The sequence below is a fragment of the Hyaena hyaena genome, unplaced genomic scaffold (assembly GCF_003009895.1).
Source record: "Hyaena hyaena isolate Hyena2069 unplaced genomic scaffold, ASM300989v1 scaffold_13, whole genome shotgun sequence".
Lineage (NCBI taxonomy): Eukaryota > Metazoa > Chordata > Mammalia > Carnivora > Hyaenidae > Hyaena > Hyaena hyaena.
This window is the reverse complement of record NW_024080645.1, coordinates 6,830,617-6,844,379: the sequence shown is the minus strand read 5'-3', so window position 1 is coordinate 6,844,379 and position 13,763 is coordinate 6,830,617. Positions and strand designations below refer to the sequence as shown.

Sequence of the window (13,763 nt, the reverse complement as noted above, 5' to 3'; positions counted from 1 at the left end):
TGCCCCGCCGGGCCTGCCTTGCTGGGTTGCTGGGAGGAAGAACTCAGACCAACCGGCGAGACGAGGCCTCGAGGGCCTGGGGTGCTGGGGGCAGGCGCCCTCCCCGCATCCAGAATCAGCTCGTCCGGCCCCGCCGACGCCAACGGCGCCCCAGCCTCCACGGCGCCCTGGCCGGGCCCCCCGCGCCCCCGGACTGCCGAGACTCGCTGCTCTGAGGCGGACGTTCCTCCCGTGCGCGTCTCCTCGCCTCCATTCCTGCCGCCGCTGCCGTTTTTCTGCGTTCATCGTTTCCTGGTTCAGCACGTCTTCAGCGTGTGCCGGCCACGGCCCTTTCCTTCCAGACCCCAGCCCTCAGCCCGGGCCGTCCTCGGAGGGAGCCGACCGCACCCACTCGGGTCCCTGGAGCACAAACACCGAGGCGGGTGGGCGCCTGCCGTCGCACGGCACCCCCCTCCCGCTCGCAGGCCGCGGCGGCGGACGAACAGGACCCTGGTCTAGCCCCAGGGGCGTGGCTCGTATCACACTAGCCAATCACGTAAGTCCACGCCCCTTGCCGGTGATTGGCTGAGGAACGGGGGTGGGGCACAGCTCCAGCCAGTGAGACGTGGCGGGAAGACGGCGGCGGCAACGCTGGCTCCCGGGCGGCGGGCGTCGAGCCCTCGTCCGCGGCGGCGTGTCTGCGGGCGTGCGTGCGGCGCGTGCAGCCGTGACGGCGTTTGGGGACCGCGAGGGGACGCGCGCCGCGGCCGGCTGGCGACGGCAGAGAGAGACGGAAGGCCCGCCGTGCGGTCGTGCGGACCAGCGCGCCTGGGGCTGCCCCGCCTCGCCCGGCCGAGGACCCGGACGACGAGCGGTGGCACGTTCCGTGCGCGCTTCCGTCACGGCGGCCGCGGCAGCGCCCCTGCTGAAAACACCAGGGCGGCCTCTAGCGGCCGGACGGGGGCCTGGCCCGGGGCACGGCTGGTCGGCAAGCGTTTGCTGGCGTTAACTTGTGGGGGCTCCTCCTGAAGGCCTAGAGGAGGGGGCTCGGCACCGGCGGTGGGAGGAGGGGGGCGCGCCGCAACGACGCTCCTCCTCCCCGGCAAGCCCCCTCCTCCCCCCCCCCCCGATCCAACAGGCTGCGAGCCCCGCTGGGGGAGGGTCGGGCCGGGGTCGCGCTCGTGACACAAGGCAGGAGACCCCAGACCGCGCTGCGCCCCAGCAGGAGGAGGCAGCGGCGGCAGGGGCGGGGCCGCAGGGCGGGAGGGGGCAGGGGGGCAGGGGCGGGATGGACAAGAGCCCCGCAATCCTCCGCGGGAGCCTGTGCCGGGAGGTCTGGGACCGATGCCATGTGCTGGGCCAGGGGCGTCAGGAGGGGCGGCACGTGGGCAGCAGACGGGGGGGGGGGGCCGGACAGCCCTGATGCCCACCTCGACGCAGAGGCGGACGCGGAGCAACTGCCAGGCCTGGGCGATGGGCCTCCGGCTAAGCCCAAGCAGGCTCCGGAGTCTCCGGCGGAAGCAGGGGCGGGGGTGACCGTGGTGGGCGGAGCCTGCAGCAAGCACCTGGCAGGATTGGAACCCAGCAACGCTCGCCCAGGTAGGAGTCCTGGCGCCTCCCAGGTTCCCAGCGGCCCCGCCGCCACCAGAGGGCGGCCCTGGGCCCGCGCACCCGCCCCCCCCCCCCCCCCCCCCCCGGGGGCCTGGAGTCCGCGGGAAGTCGGCAGGGGGCGCCCGCACCTGCCTGCGGCCCCGAGCCCCGAGGCCCCCCAGGCCTGCCCGCGTTTGCGTCCTGCTTCCCCAGCCCGACAGCCCTGCCCAGACCCAGGGGCGCCCTGCGGCCCTGCGGGCGGTGACAGGTGCGCCCCTGCAGCTGTTCTGTTGCCATAGCAACACGGTAGCTCCCTGCCCCTGAGGCCACAGCAGCCCCCCATTCCTGAGCGTCCAGGAATTTGAGAGGAAATTGAGTGAATGCGATATTAGAGGTTCGACCGGAGGGCACTGTTCCCCTCCCTCCTCACCCACGCCTGCGCCCACCAGCCAGGAAGGTGCCCTTTCCTTTCTCCCTGCCAATTAGCAGCCGACGCCAGAAAGGCGTTCCCACTTCCTGTCAACACACAGACTTTTGGAGAAGAAAACGTTTACTTGAGGGTGGCCTGAAAATGTCACTGATGCTCCCTCACATGGCCTGGCCCGCCTGGGGGTCACGGTCACCCCGGCTGCCGTCACTAAACCCTGGAGACCGGCGGCTTACACAGCACAGGGCGATTTCTCCCAGTTCTGGGGGCGGGGAAGCCCAAGTCCCGCCCCCCCTCCCTTCCTTCCCTTCTTCCCTCTCTCCTTCCTTCTAACAAGGTTTTTGACCACCAGACACTATTCCATGTCCTGAGGATACAGCAGTAAACCAAACAGACAAAACTTCCCACACCATGCGTCTCTCTGGCTTCTGAAGAGACTGACGCTGGTGTGGACCGTTCCTGTCCGTGGGTGATGATCTGTCCTGGAGTGATGACGCCCTCCCCCCCGCCTCCCCACCCCCAAGCATGCTCAGTGCCTTTGGCGTCACCTTCCCTCTATTCACCCCTTCCTTCCCCCAGTGTCAATTTTACTTCCTCTTGGTTTTTATCAAATTTGCCGTGACATTTCGTCTGGGTGGTGTGAATATTAAAGCTCTTCATTTCTGGAAAAAAAATCCCCCATGCCATGAAGCTTACCTTTTAGTGGCAAAGGATAGGAAAATTGATAAGTAAGCAAGTGATTATAGCATCAGTGAATGATACGTACAATCAAAAAGGCACAAAGCAGGGGAGGATGGTAGGGGCGCCGGAGGGGGGTGGGGTTATATCTCTGAAAGATTCCTGCCAGCTCCCCACCCCCCTGGGAGACCGGACCCCTCGTCGGCAAGCTTTGGCTCGGGGATTCTGCCCACACCCCCAGCCTGTTCAGAGCCCTAGCATTTCCTTGACGCCTCCTCTCTTCTCTCCTTCCACGGGCTCAGACTTCGGTAACCACTTGATCGCAGCCCTGGCCTCCCCTTGCTCATCCTTATTACCCTTCGTGAGGACATTCCCCCTAATCAGAGCCTTGCACGTCTGATCCTGTCTCTGGTCCTTGGAGGGCCGGGAGCAGCACAGACCTGAAGGAGTTCGGGAGCGAGCCTTGGGGACTGCTGAGGGAAGAGTGCTCCAGGCTCAGGGAACAGAGGCTGCGGGGGTCCCGAGGTTGGGAGTGTGCTGGGTTGGTGTTGGATCTGGGATGTGATTTTACCCAATTCACTTGCAGGCAGTTAGCCTGTTGTCCATGGATGCTGGCAGGAGATACGAGCCTCACGGGTCAGAGACAAAGGACTTCAGTTCTCACGGTAAGGCGTTCCACGGGTCCAAACCAGACAACAGGGCCGTCCAGACTCGAGGGGAGGGGAGCCGCTCTCCTCCTCCTGCTGGGAGGACCCGAAAAGTCCTGTTGCAGAGGTGCTGGGTGCAGGGAGCAGAAACAGCCCCGCGGTAAGGGCAGGAGCCAGGCAGCTCTAGGGCCTGAGGGCTCAGAGAACATTCTCCCAGGGACCAATCAATCAGTGCCTCACGGGAGCCTGGTCTTCAGATGTCCCCAAGTCTTACCGAGAACCGACCACCCATCCCGCCGAGGGCCAGGGGCCACCGCCCTGTGGGTCCTGGAGAGAACCTAGCCGCCCCCTTCCGGGCCATCCTGAGAATCGAGGCTGGCACAGTAGTGCGCCTCCCATTTTCCTGCGTCCTGTTTGGTGATGGCGGGAAGAGGGGAGGGGTGGGGACAGCCTGGGAACAGTACAGCTCTCGCCTCCACCATAACCGCCCACTCCCCACCCCCACTCACTGCCACACTCACCCTGCCACCGGGGTCCAGATTGCCACCAAGTTAGGAAAAGCAATTTGCTCATGTGGAACGTGCCACCGGTGGAAGTTTCTCGTCATTAGCTAATTTGCTGTGCTTTGGCACAGCCCTTGTTATCTGTAACCATGGCAACAACGTAGCGTGAGTGCGCCTTTACTTTGGACTCTGGGAGCCCCAGCGTGGTCTATTTCTGTCCCCCCGCTTCCGGAGGCTGGGTGGGTCTGGAGGCGCAGGACGTGGAGGGCGGAAGCCGTCTTCCGGGGCCCCGGGGTCCCTACCTGCGAGGTGTGGGTCCGCGGACCGTCCCCGCAGCAGGAGCGCCCCGGCCAGTCCGCGGGAGGCGCCAGCCGGTGCGCGGGGAGGAGGCAGGGGTGTGCGGCTGCCGGCCCCGCTTTCTGCTAATTTGGGGCCTCGCTATATAATTATACTGTGAAATTCCCTGACTGAAGATAATTTTTTTTTAAATATCCTTCCCTGACTCCCACCTCTCATTGCCCGGAATCGTGAATGGGGAAAGTGGGTGTTTGCAATTCGGGCGGAGAGCGAGCGATGTTGTGCAGCCAGCGCCCCCTGAATTTCCTGGCACCGCCCCCGCGCTGGGCTTTGGAAGGAAGGAGTAGGCCCTTCCAGGATGCGAGGGTGTGGACTTCCGCCTCCCTGGGCCTTGGTTTTCCAATCTGTCAAGTGGGGAGGTGCGTTTCTTCCTTACCGGGTGGCGTGGAGAGGCGACAGGTTGTCCCTCTGACCACAGGGAGCGGGAGCGGAATGCGGGCTTTCTCCCTGGGCAGATGGTTCCCTGAGCCTCAGCTTCCCAGTCTCTAGGTGGGGTCAGCAGTGGGTGTCTCACGGGGTGCTGCAGGGTTAGGTGGGATGCTGCCCCCGAGCGCCTAGCATCGAGTCAGTGCTCCGTCAGTGGCATTTACTGTGATGGCTCCGGGAGGGATCCCCATCCTGTGGCACCCTGCAGGGACCCGGCGGGCGGCGGGCTGGGCCCCCAGGTCTGGGAGGTGTGGCCAGAGCTGGCGACGGCTGGGCCTGTCCGCTCCATGCAGGGCACTTCTCGCAGCTCCCCGGAGGCGGGCGCAGGTGCCACATCGATGAGCCATGCCCCTCTGATGCGCCTGACATTTCCTGCCTGCCTTTCCCGGCCTGACTGGGTCAGCGGCCACACTGAGTCACAGCCGCGGCCCCTGGCTGCCTGCCGCCCCAGGGCGCAGGGTGGAGGGAGCCGGCTCTGCAGGGTCCCCCTCCCGACATGGGGAGGGGCTGGCTCCTTCTCTCTATTCCTGTTTTCAAACTTTACAAGTCATTTCTTGTTTAACATGCTGATTGTTGTTATCCTAACGTCACGAGAACCCTTGGGATGCTTTGACCGGACTGACCGGCTGCACACGTCACTGCGTGTTTACTGCGACACAGGTGAAGGTCTGGAGGGAAGACAGCTGGACTTTAGCAGTTGTTATGGCTGGGGCGGCGGGCCGTGGGCTGGGGCATGGGCCGTGGGCTGGGGCGTGGGCCGTGGGCTGGGGCATGGGCCGTGGGCTGGGGCGGCGGGCTGTGGGCTGGGGTGGTGGGCAGAGTGGGGCAGGTCCATGGGTGGTGGGCTCAGGGCGGTGGGCTCAGGCATGCACTGCACAGACCAAATGGAGCATCAGGATCAGCAAAGGTATTAGATTCGGGTTGAATGAGTGCTCTTCTGTATTTTTAAAAAAAAACTTGAAACTATAAACAAGAGAGGTTGCTTTGGAACTGGCAGTGTTTTTCAAAATGAAAAAAAGACAAATGTCGAAGATGGTTTTCAGGAGGAGTCTCGTGTCCGTCTGTTTCTCCGGCGGTGTAGATAGGGTGTAGATGGGGTGTAGATGGGGTGTAGATGGGGCTGAGCTCCAGCACCCCTGTAACGCACGCTTCTGCCGTCATTCATCTGTGTCACGGACGTGGCTCCGCACCCCTGCCCCGGGTCCTGGCGGCAGTGGCCACGGTTCTGTGAGTGGGTGTCTCCTTCCCTCCCGCGAGTGGGACACACCCTGTGGCTCTGGGCACACCTGCCTCCTGCTGATCCCTCCCCCTCAGCCTGGTCAGGCTTCACGAAGCCCTTCGTGCCTGCTGCACCCGTGGCCTCTCTGTGGGTAAGATGCTCGGCAGCCCGGCCCCACTCCACAGAACATTCTGGAATGGTCTGGTGGGAAAGTCTCCTCTTGAACGGTGGGGGAGCAGTCTAGTCAGTGTGGACCCCTTTCAGGGGGGACAATGCTGTCCCCCAGACCCCAGATCTTCAGGGGTCTTTCAGGTGGACATCTGGGCATTTGCAAATGTTGGAGGAGGTGACGGAAAGCCCGCCTTCTGGCACTGCCGGTGCTGATGGTGCTGACGGGGGAGGATGCACGGCCACAGGCTCTTGCCGGCAGGGGAGCATCATGTGCTCACTTCCTCTGGGGTGGGGCTGGGGAGTCTCAGCGAAGGGGTTGAGTCCCAGCTCTGCCTGTGTGACCTCGAGTGAGTCACCTCACCTGTCTGAGCCTCTGTTTCCTCAGAATCCCACAGGTTCTGGTTTGGGACCCTCTATTTTGATTTAGGTCCATCATCCTCCCAGCTCTTGGGGGGCTCACCCGCTCTGGAGCCTCCCCACCCCCGCCGCCTGTCAGGTGGGCTCCAGAAGACGTCCTGACAGCCCTTTCTGGAGTCGGGTGGACTTGGCCCCATGCGGGGGGAGAGGTGACCTCTGTCCCGGGATGCTCCCCACTTTCCCTCCTTGGCCGCCTGGCTTGGTCGCTGTGGTCCTGCACGCACCGCCCCCTCGCCCCCCCAGGCCCTGCCCCGACTGAAACCCCGGGCCCCATAGGGCGATGAGGATGCAGTGAGCCACCGGTCCCCGGCCCAGCTCTGCCTGAGGCCGCACAGCATCGCCCCTTCCCGCGCTTCCCTTCCGCTCTCCGGACTGAGGGACTGAGGGAGCCTGGCCCCAGGAACGCACCCCCAGCAGGAGGGTGGCGGGCAGGTGGGGTGCTGTGGAGGCCACGTTTCCTCGGGGGTGCCTGGCCTGACAGCCCCTGTCGCCGCGAGTCACGTGCCCAGAGCTGCTCGGTGCTTTCTGTGTTAATTCATCTGACGACCTACAGAGTAGAGACTGATTATCCCCACTTTACAGACGGGAAGAGCGGGTTCGGAGGTGTCTGGGCAGTGGCCAGTGCAGGTGGCTCCCGCTCCCGCCTGAGCGGTCGCCGCCCCAGGTGCCCCGTCCCCTCCCGGGGACAAGGGCTCAGAGCCGCCACCTGGCTGTCCCGGGGGACCCACTCCTGCCCCGCCCGGGACCCCTCCCTATCCGGACCTGCTCTTTTCCCTCGTCCCATAAACTGCTTAATGAGACCACCGTCCACGTCCCTAACCTGTGAACGTGGGTGTCCTCTTAAACGGGGAGGAGGAGAGCCTTCTGGGCAGGGGACCAGGACGTGGGTCAGAGCACAGGGACGTGGGCGGCATCGATCGTAGGCACGTGGCTGAACTGCTTGGGGCTGGGAGGGTGTTTTGTGGGGCGGGGAGGTAAGCAGGGGCCACCCGAGGCTCCCAACCTATAGCCTATAGGCTCGTGGGGCCACTGAGAAGCTTAAGGCCGGGGTCCCACCCCAGAGGTTCTGACTGACTGGGTGGTAGCATTTTAAAGAGATTTCCAGTTGATTCTGACACCAAGTGGATAGCTGGTGATCTAGAAAATCACACGAGGAAACGAACTGCACGTCCGATAGATTAGTTACCTGTGGGTAAAATGAGACCTGCAGTCCACGAGCCACGTCTGGCGTTCAGTGGCCACCAGGCTGGACAGCACAGACCGCATTCCGCCGCCCCATCATCCAGAAAGTTCTAGTGGGAGTGGGCAGGATTGGCTCATCTTTAACTCCACCCGGATGGAAGCAGAAGCCGGTGAAGCATTTAAGTCCAGCCCCACGGGCAGGCTCAGCCTTGGAAAGATTTTGGGGCAAGGATAGAAATTGGCGGGTGTCCTCAGAGCTCGAGGTGAGGCCCCCTGGGCTTAGGGAGGACTTTCAATGCAGTGACATGTCCTTCTAAGGAGGCGGGAGGCAGAGACGCCCCCGTGAGAAGACAGAGGAGCAGAACGGAGACACGCCTGCCAGCCCAGGCGGGCCTGGCGCCACCGGACGCTGGGGGGCGGGAGGAAGGAGCATCGGCAGGGCCGCAGGGGAGCTCCCCTCCCCGCCTCCATCTCAGGCCTCCAGCCTCCAGCCCGAGTGCCTGTCCCTGCCGTTCGAAGCCTGCTGGTTATGGCGCGGTCAGGGCGGCCCAGGACCCCTGCACAGACCCCTGTGTTAAATGCTCAGTGGCCATTGCCTGGACACAGATTGCGCGTCACGCTTCCTGGGGTCCACTGTTTGGGCGGCAGAGGAAGACGGGAGACAGGAAGCCGTGTTGTCTCTGTCCCGTCAGCTTCTGCCGTCTGCCGGTTAGTGGAGGGAGGGCAGAGGGACACAGGACTCACCGGCCGCGGGCACCCGAGCAGCCCCCGACCTGGGGAGCGGCATCATGGCAGGTGGAGGTTTGCTGTAGCTCCAATGGCAACAACCGGTTGACACCTGACCCCTCCCAGGCGCCTGCCCTTTGCAGCCCTTTCCTGCGCCCCCGAGACCCCCACTGTCCCCGTGAAGCCCGTGTGCCTTCCCAGGGCTTTCAGATTTTCCATGGGGGAGGTCTTCAGCCCCAAGTATGGGCCCCCTTGGTGGTGGGCCTGCGGGCTTGGGGAGCCGGGGCAGGGTCTGTCTGTGCGCCCTCAGATTCAGGCGGCGGGCATCTGGGGTCCACTGGCGTCCGACTGGTGTCAGGAAGACAAAGGCTGGGGATGGGCAGCGAGGAAAGGCCTGAGCATGCATGTGTGGGGTGGAGAGGTGTCCCCGAGGGGCAGGGGCAGTGAAGGGGCCACTGGTGTGAGCCTGAGCGTGGGGCTGGGGCACCCACAGTTCTGCCTTCCATTTCTAGGGCTCCTCTGGAGAGACTGGGAGTCCAGAATAATTTCATCCCGGAGAACATCTGCCTCCTTTTTCTCTCTAAACATGATTTGAGCCTCCGTTTTCTCCTCTGTAACGTGAAGATTATCCCCTCGCACAGTGCTGGATGCAGGGAGAAGCTGATGAAATAGCACACGTGGGATTATGGTCAGCAACCACAGCCTCAGAGCGGGTGCTCGGCTAACAGGGCTGGTATCAGGTAGGTGCTCAGCTAACGCCTGCAGCTGGTTTGCTGAATGGGCGCGACCTGAAGTCAGGAAGCCTGCCCCTGCCTGCCGGCCGCCGCCCGGGATTTCTCCAGGTGGCCGGGGTGGAAAGGCCCGAGCGTGGCAGTCCTGGGCCGGAGGCGCTCTCAGAGCCCAGCGGGACACGGGCTCCCAAACCGCTTCCGCCACAGAATCCCCTGTTCAGATGAACAAAGCCCAGTAGAAGCCCAGTACGCAAACAGGTAAAAAGGGGCTGGTCGGTGGCAGCACGAGGTGAAGGGCTCAGAGACCCACCTCGATCACCTAGTTGGCGTTCAGGCCGGGGGGGGCAGCCCTGGCCCCCATCCTGTCCCCACGGAGCTGCTGTGAACCCAGCATTCCAGTGCGGAACCAGACTCAGAAGAGGAGCTGTCACACAGGAGGAAGCTAATTGCTCAGGAAACACAAGGAGCCTTTCGCTTTCTCTGGGCCTCAGTTTCCTCCTCTGTAATAGGAGGGACAGGTAGATGGATCACCCCCAGTTTGGAGGGCTTTTGGCTGGAGCTCCAGTAACACATGGTGCAAGCGCCACCTAGTGGCGAGAAGGGGCTATGGCAGCCAGGGCTGTTAGCAGGGGACGCCCCCTCCCATCCCCCTTCCCGCTAGGGCGATGCCTTGGGATGCAGGCGTTAAGAGGTGACCACTATCCCCCCCCCGCCCCCACTAGCCAGTCCCCCTCCCCTCTGAGGATCCCAGCATCTCCACCTACAACCCTGAGGGGCTGGGGCCAAGGCGGGCTCTCCACATGCGGTCCAGGGATCCGAGGCAGGGGATTCTGTGAAATCCCTGAAATTGTAAGAAAAGTGTGTGTGTGTGTGTGTGCGCACGCGCGTGTGAAGGTCTCAGCCCTGCTCTCTGAAGGGCTTACTTTCTTGGAGAGGTCTCCTGGGAGCCCTTGCTCTAGATGAACCACAAGGGCATCCAGAGCTCCTGAATTCTAGAAGCTTCCTCTAGAAGCTGGAGTGTGTGCACGTTCAAACAACCCAGAAGGCCCATGTTGCCAATGCATCCAGTCTGCCAGTGATGTGGGGAAAGACTGAGGAAGCCAAGGACAAATGAAAGGCAGTACCTGCTGGTGCTGGAGGAGACGCAGCTCAGCCCCCAGGCGTCTGAGGTTGGTGGCTGAGCTCAGTGCTGTGCAGACCTCCGCCAGCCGCGGAGGGGGATGCAGAGGGGGATGCAGGGGCTGGGGAGGAGGGGGAGGGGGCTGGGGAGGAGGGGAGGGGGCTGGGGAGGAGGGGGACGCGGGGGCTGAGCTCAGTGCTGTGCAGACCTCCACCAGCCGCGGCCGCTGTCTGGCACCCCCCTTCGGCTCACCCGGAGGCCTGCCTGCCCCAATGCCCCACTCTGGCCCTTCAGCAGGGCACCGGGCGGGGGGGGGGGGATTGAGGAGGAGGAGGGCCAGTCCAGTCTCCACTCTGGGCTGGCACCGTGCTCAGTATTTTACCGCAATGAGGGCACCCAGTCTTTGCACCGTGAGCACCTCAGGCGCGGCCTGGCCCCTGGCTGGCCTCCTCGTCAACCCCCTGGCCTGAAATTGCCCCCTGGCTCTGCTGTTTGGATGTCTCACTTCCTGGGGTGGTGATGGTGACCGAGCCTCTGACCCGGACGCTCCCCAGACCACACCCTGCTCTGCCCCGTCCACACCTTTCCTCTGCTCCCTCCAGGCCTGCGGGCCGGCCCTGCCTGCCCAACAGGCCGCACGTACTCGGGGGCAGGCCCTGGCCGGCTCTGCCCGCGGCCAGTCTCTGCTCCCAGCCCGGGCGGCCGCCGTTGCCCCCACGCACCTGTCGCCAGCCAGCCTTCTGCAGCCGGGCTTTCCTGGGCGTCTGGCAAACTCAGGCTTCCCTTCATACACAGGCTGGGGGACCGTCACGTGGACGCCCTCCACTCCCGCCTGGAGCAGGGCCTCCGTATTGACCTTCCACCGCCCCCGCGTTGATGTGACGAGGGCGAGGGGCGGTGGGGCCCCGGCAACGCCACTGTGAGAGCTCAGTGACTCTGACTCCCTGGAATCCGGGGTCCGGGATGCTCACTCCCTGCATGGGGAGCCCCACCCAGAGTCCAGGTGACCCCAACAGGGGGTGACTCAGAACACAGTGGGGCAGGTTTAGCCACTTCCAGAGGCCCAGAGGGCCTGGGTTCCAAAGAGCTTTCTGTGCAGGACACTGGCTGCACCTTCCAGGCTCAGTTTCCTCACAGTGGCCCTGCTTGCCCATTGGGAGAGGGGCCTCTCATGGGGCAAGGAAGGTGTTTCCCCTGGGTCTCAGCCTCGGCATGCCTGTCACCAAATCCTCCCCGGAGCACACGCAGCTTCCCGAGAACCCGCAGCTGTGGGCAGGCTGGGGGCAGCGTGCAGGCAGAAGCCGTAGTGCAAACAGGCGTGCGGAAGCAGCCAGCGTGTGCCGCAGATGCCCACCCACCGGGAGCCACGTGTGAACGTGCTTACAGGGCACCTAGCTTCTTAGCAGAAGGCAGTGGTTTCCGGCTGGGAGGTCAGGAGCTCTCGGGGCAGGGTGGCCTGGGGACGGGCAGTCTTCTAAGCTCCCAGGTGACCCGTGCCGTCTGAGAACCGCTGCTTGAAGGGCTGATGTCAGGGTGCCCGGTTGGATCCGTCTGGAGAGGCTGGGTCGTGCAGCAGCGGCTGATCCGTCCCGGGGTCGCTGCCGGGGCTTTGGCCACACTGCCTGTCCAGTGGCCACAGGGATGGCGCCCCGCAGTCCCACCAGGCTCTTCTGTGTTTGGGGCTGGAAGTGGCCGGTGTCACTCCCCTGCGCCCCTGCAGAGCTGGTCACGCAGCCCCCCCTCCCCATGGCCGGGCAGGGGCTGGGGTGTTGACCAGCAGCGCCTTCGAGTGCAGGCCCCCATCACCCGCTCGGGGCCCCAGAGCTGTCATTGTGGTCACTTTCTGGCTGCCACACATTCCACTGAGGTTTCCCAAAAATGGGTGTTTTTACTGTGGTCACTTTTGTGTCCAGCCTGTCATCGCAGGACTTGCGCGGCCTGGCGGGGACACCGACAAGCGGCGGCCCGAGTCCCTCTTGCCGCTTTTGTTTCATGACTGTCTTGGTTTTCTCCCCAGTGCATTTGTTTTCCCCCAAATTGCAAATAAAAAAATTGTTACAGAATTTGATTATGATTTTTATTGGGATTGGACTTCCTTATTTTATTTTTATTTAAAAATTTTTAATGTTCATTTGTTTTTATGAGCAGGGGAGGGGCAGAGAGAGAGGGAACACAGAATCCGAAGCAGCTCCAGACTCTGAGCCGTCAGCACAGAGCCCGATGTGGGGCTCGAACTCACAGACTGTGACATCATGACCTGAGCCGAAGTCGGACGCTTAACCGACTAGCCACCAGGTGCCCCAGGATTGGACTTCGTTATAATTTTATCTCTGCCTCAACAAAATGCTCTATAATTCTAATTATTAAAATCGTCTCTGCCTCAGTGTTTGTTAACACTGTTTTCTCATAAGTATTACATAGTTCTTACTAAATTTATTTTCAAGTATATAAAATATATATACACGTGCCCACCATGTGTGTGTCTATATACCTATATTTGTATAAAATGTGTACAGGATATTTTCCATTCACAATTCTAACTGCAATGTTTATTATGTGTAATGGTAACTGGCATTTTGGAGTAGAAATCATTATTATATTAAGAAAATATTCTTATCTCAGTTCACAGTCTACTCTTTTGTTAGTAGCAGTGCTGGATTTTACAAAGTAACGTTTTCCGTCCTCTAATATGATTATATACTTTCCCTTTTTGTTCTTTTCTTTTATGTCCTGTGTTTGTCCTGTTGATGTGACAGTAATGATTTTTCTAGCATTATACCTAATTCCAGAGGAATAAGAGCAGAAATGTTTGGCATGGTGTCTGACAGCCTTTAATGACTGAGTCTGAATGGACGTTTCCAGTCCCATGTCCCAACCCCCCCGTTAAAGACACAGAACTTTCTAGAACCTCTGTGCTACTCACTGTCTGAGGCTCAGGACCCTTATGTTTGGGATGGGGACCCCCAAGCACTGTGCAGAGCGAGGGTGACCAGACATCCCCTCGCCTGGGACAGTTCTGGTTTGCACCCGCTGCCCCGGGAACTCACCACCCTCAGACGTGCCATCGCCCGGGCCGGGCGGTGAGCTGTACAGTCGCCTTCTCCTAGACAATTGTCCCTGCTCTGAAAGCGTTGAATCCCTCCCTTCTGTGCTCCTGCGGCTTCCTGGGCACGCTGGCACTGTGGCATTTATGACACCGTACGCTGCCCCAGCCGTGCTGGGCTGGCGCCGCAGGTGCTCAGCACACTGGCCAGGGTGGTTGGTTGAATGAATCAATGAACGAATGACCTCCTTTTCAAAAACCAAGGTATATGCCCTCTGAGGGTCTCCGACGGGCAGCACTGGCCATGCAGGTGGCAGGGGTAGCCCGGACGGGGCTCCCGCGGGAGGCTGGGAAATTCCAACAGTGCTGGACCTGCCAGAGGAAGGGGCGGGGGCTGGGGAGGAGGGGGAGGGGGCCTGGACCTGCCAGAGGAAGGGGCGGGGGCTGGGGAGGAGGGGGGGGGGGCGGGGGGGGGGGGGGGTGGGCGGGAGGGGAGTGGGGGGGGGGCGGGGGGGGGGGGGGCGGGGGGGGGGGGGGGGGGGGGGGG

The 13,763-nt window shown here is 62.4% G+C and overlaps 1 long non-coding RNA gene across 1 annotated transcript; it reads left to right on the top strand.

Moving 5' to 3' along the window:
* Window positions 1-4,519: 4,519 nt before the first annotated feature.
* On the top strand, window positions 4,520-12,229 carry LOC120248600. The gene is made up of 3 exons (XR_005532618.1): window positions 4,520-5,273; window positions 8,835-10,222; window positions 10,969-12,229. It is a non-coding gene; the product is annotated as an uncharacterized LOC120248600 (long non-coding RNA).
* The last annotated feature ends 1,534 nt before the right edge of the window (window positions 12,230-13,763 follow it).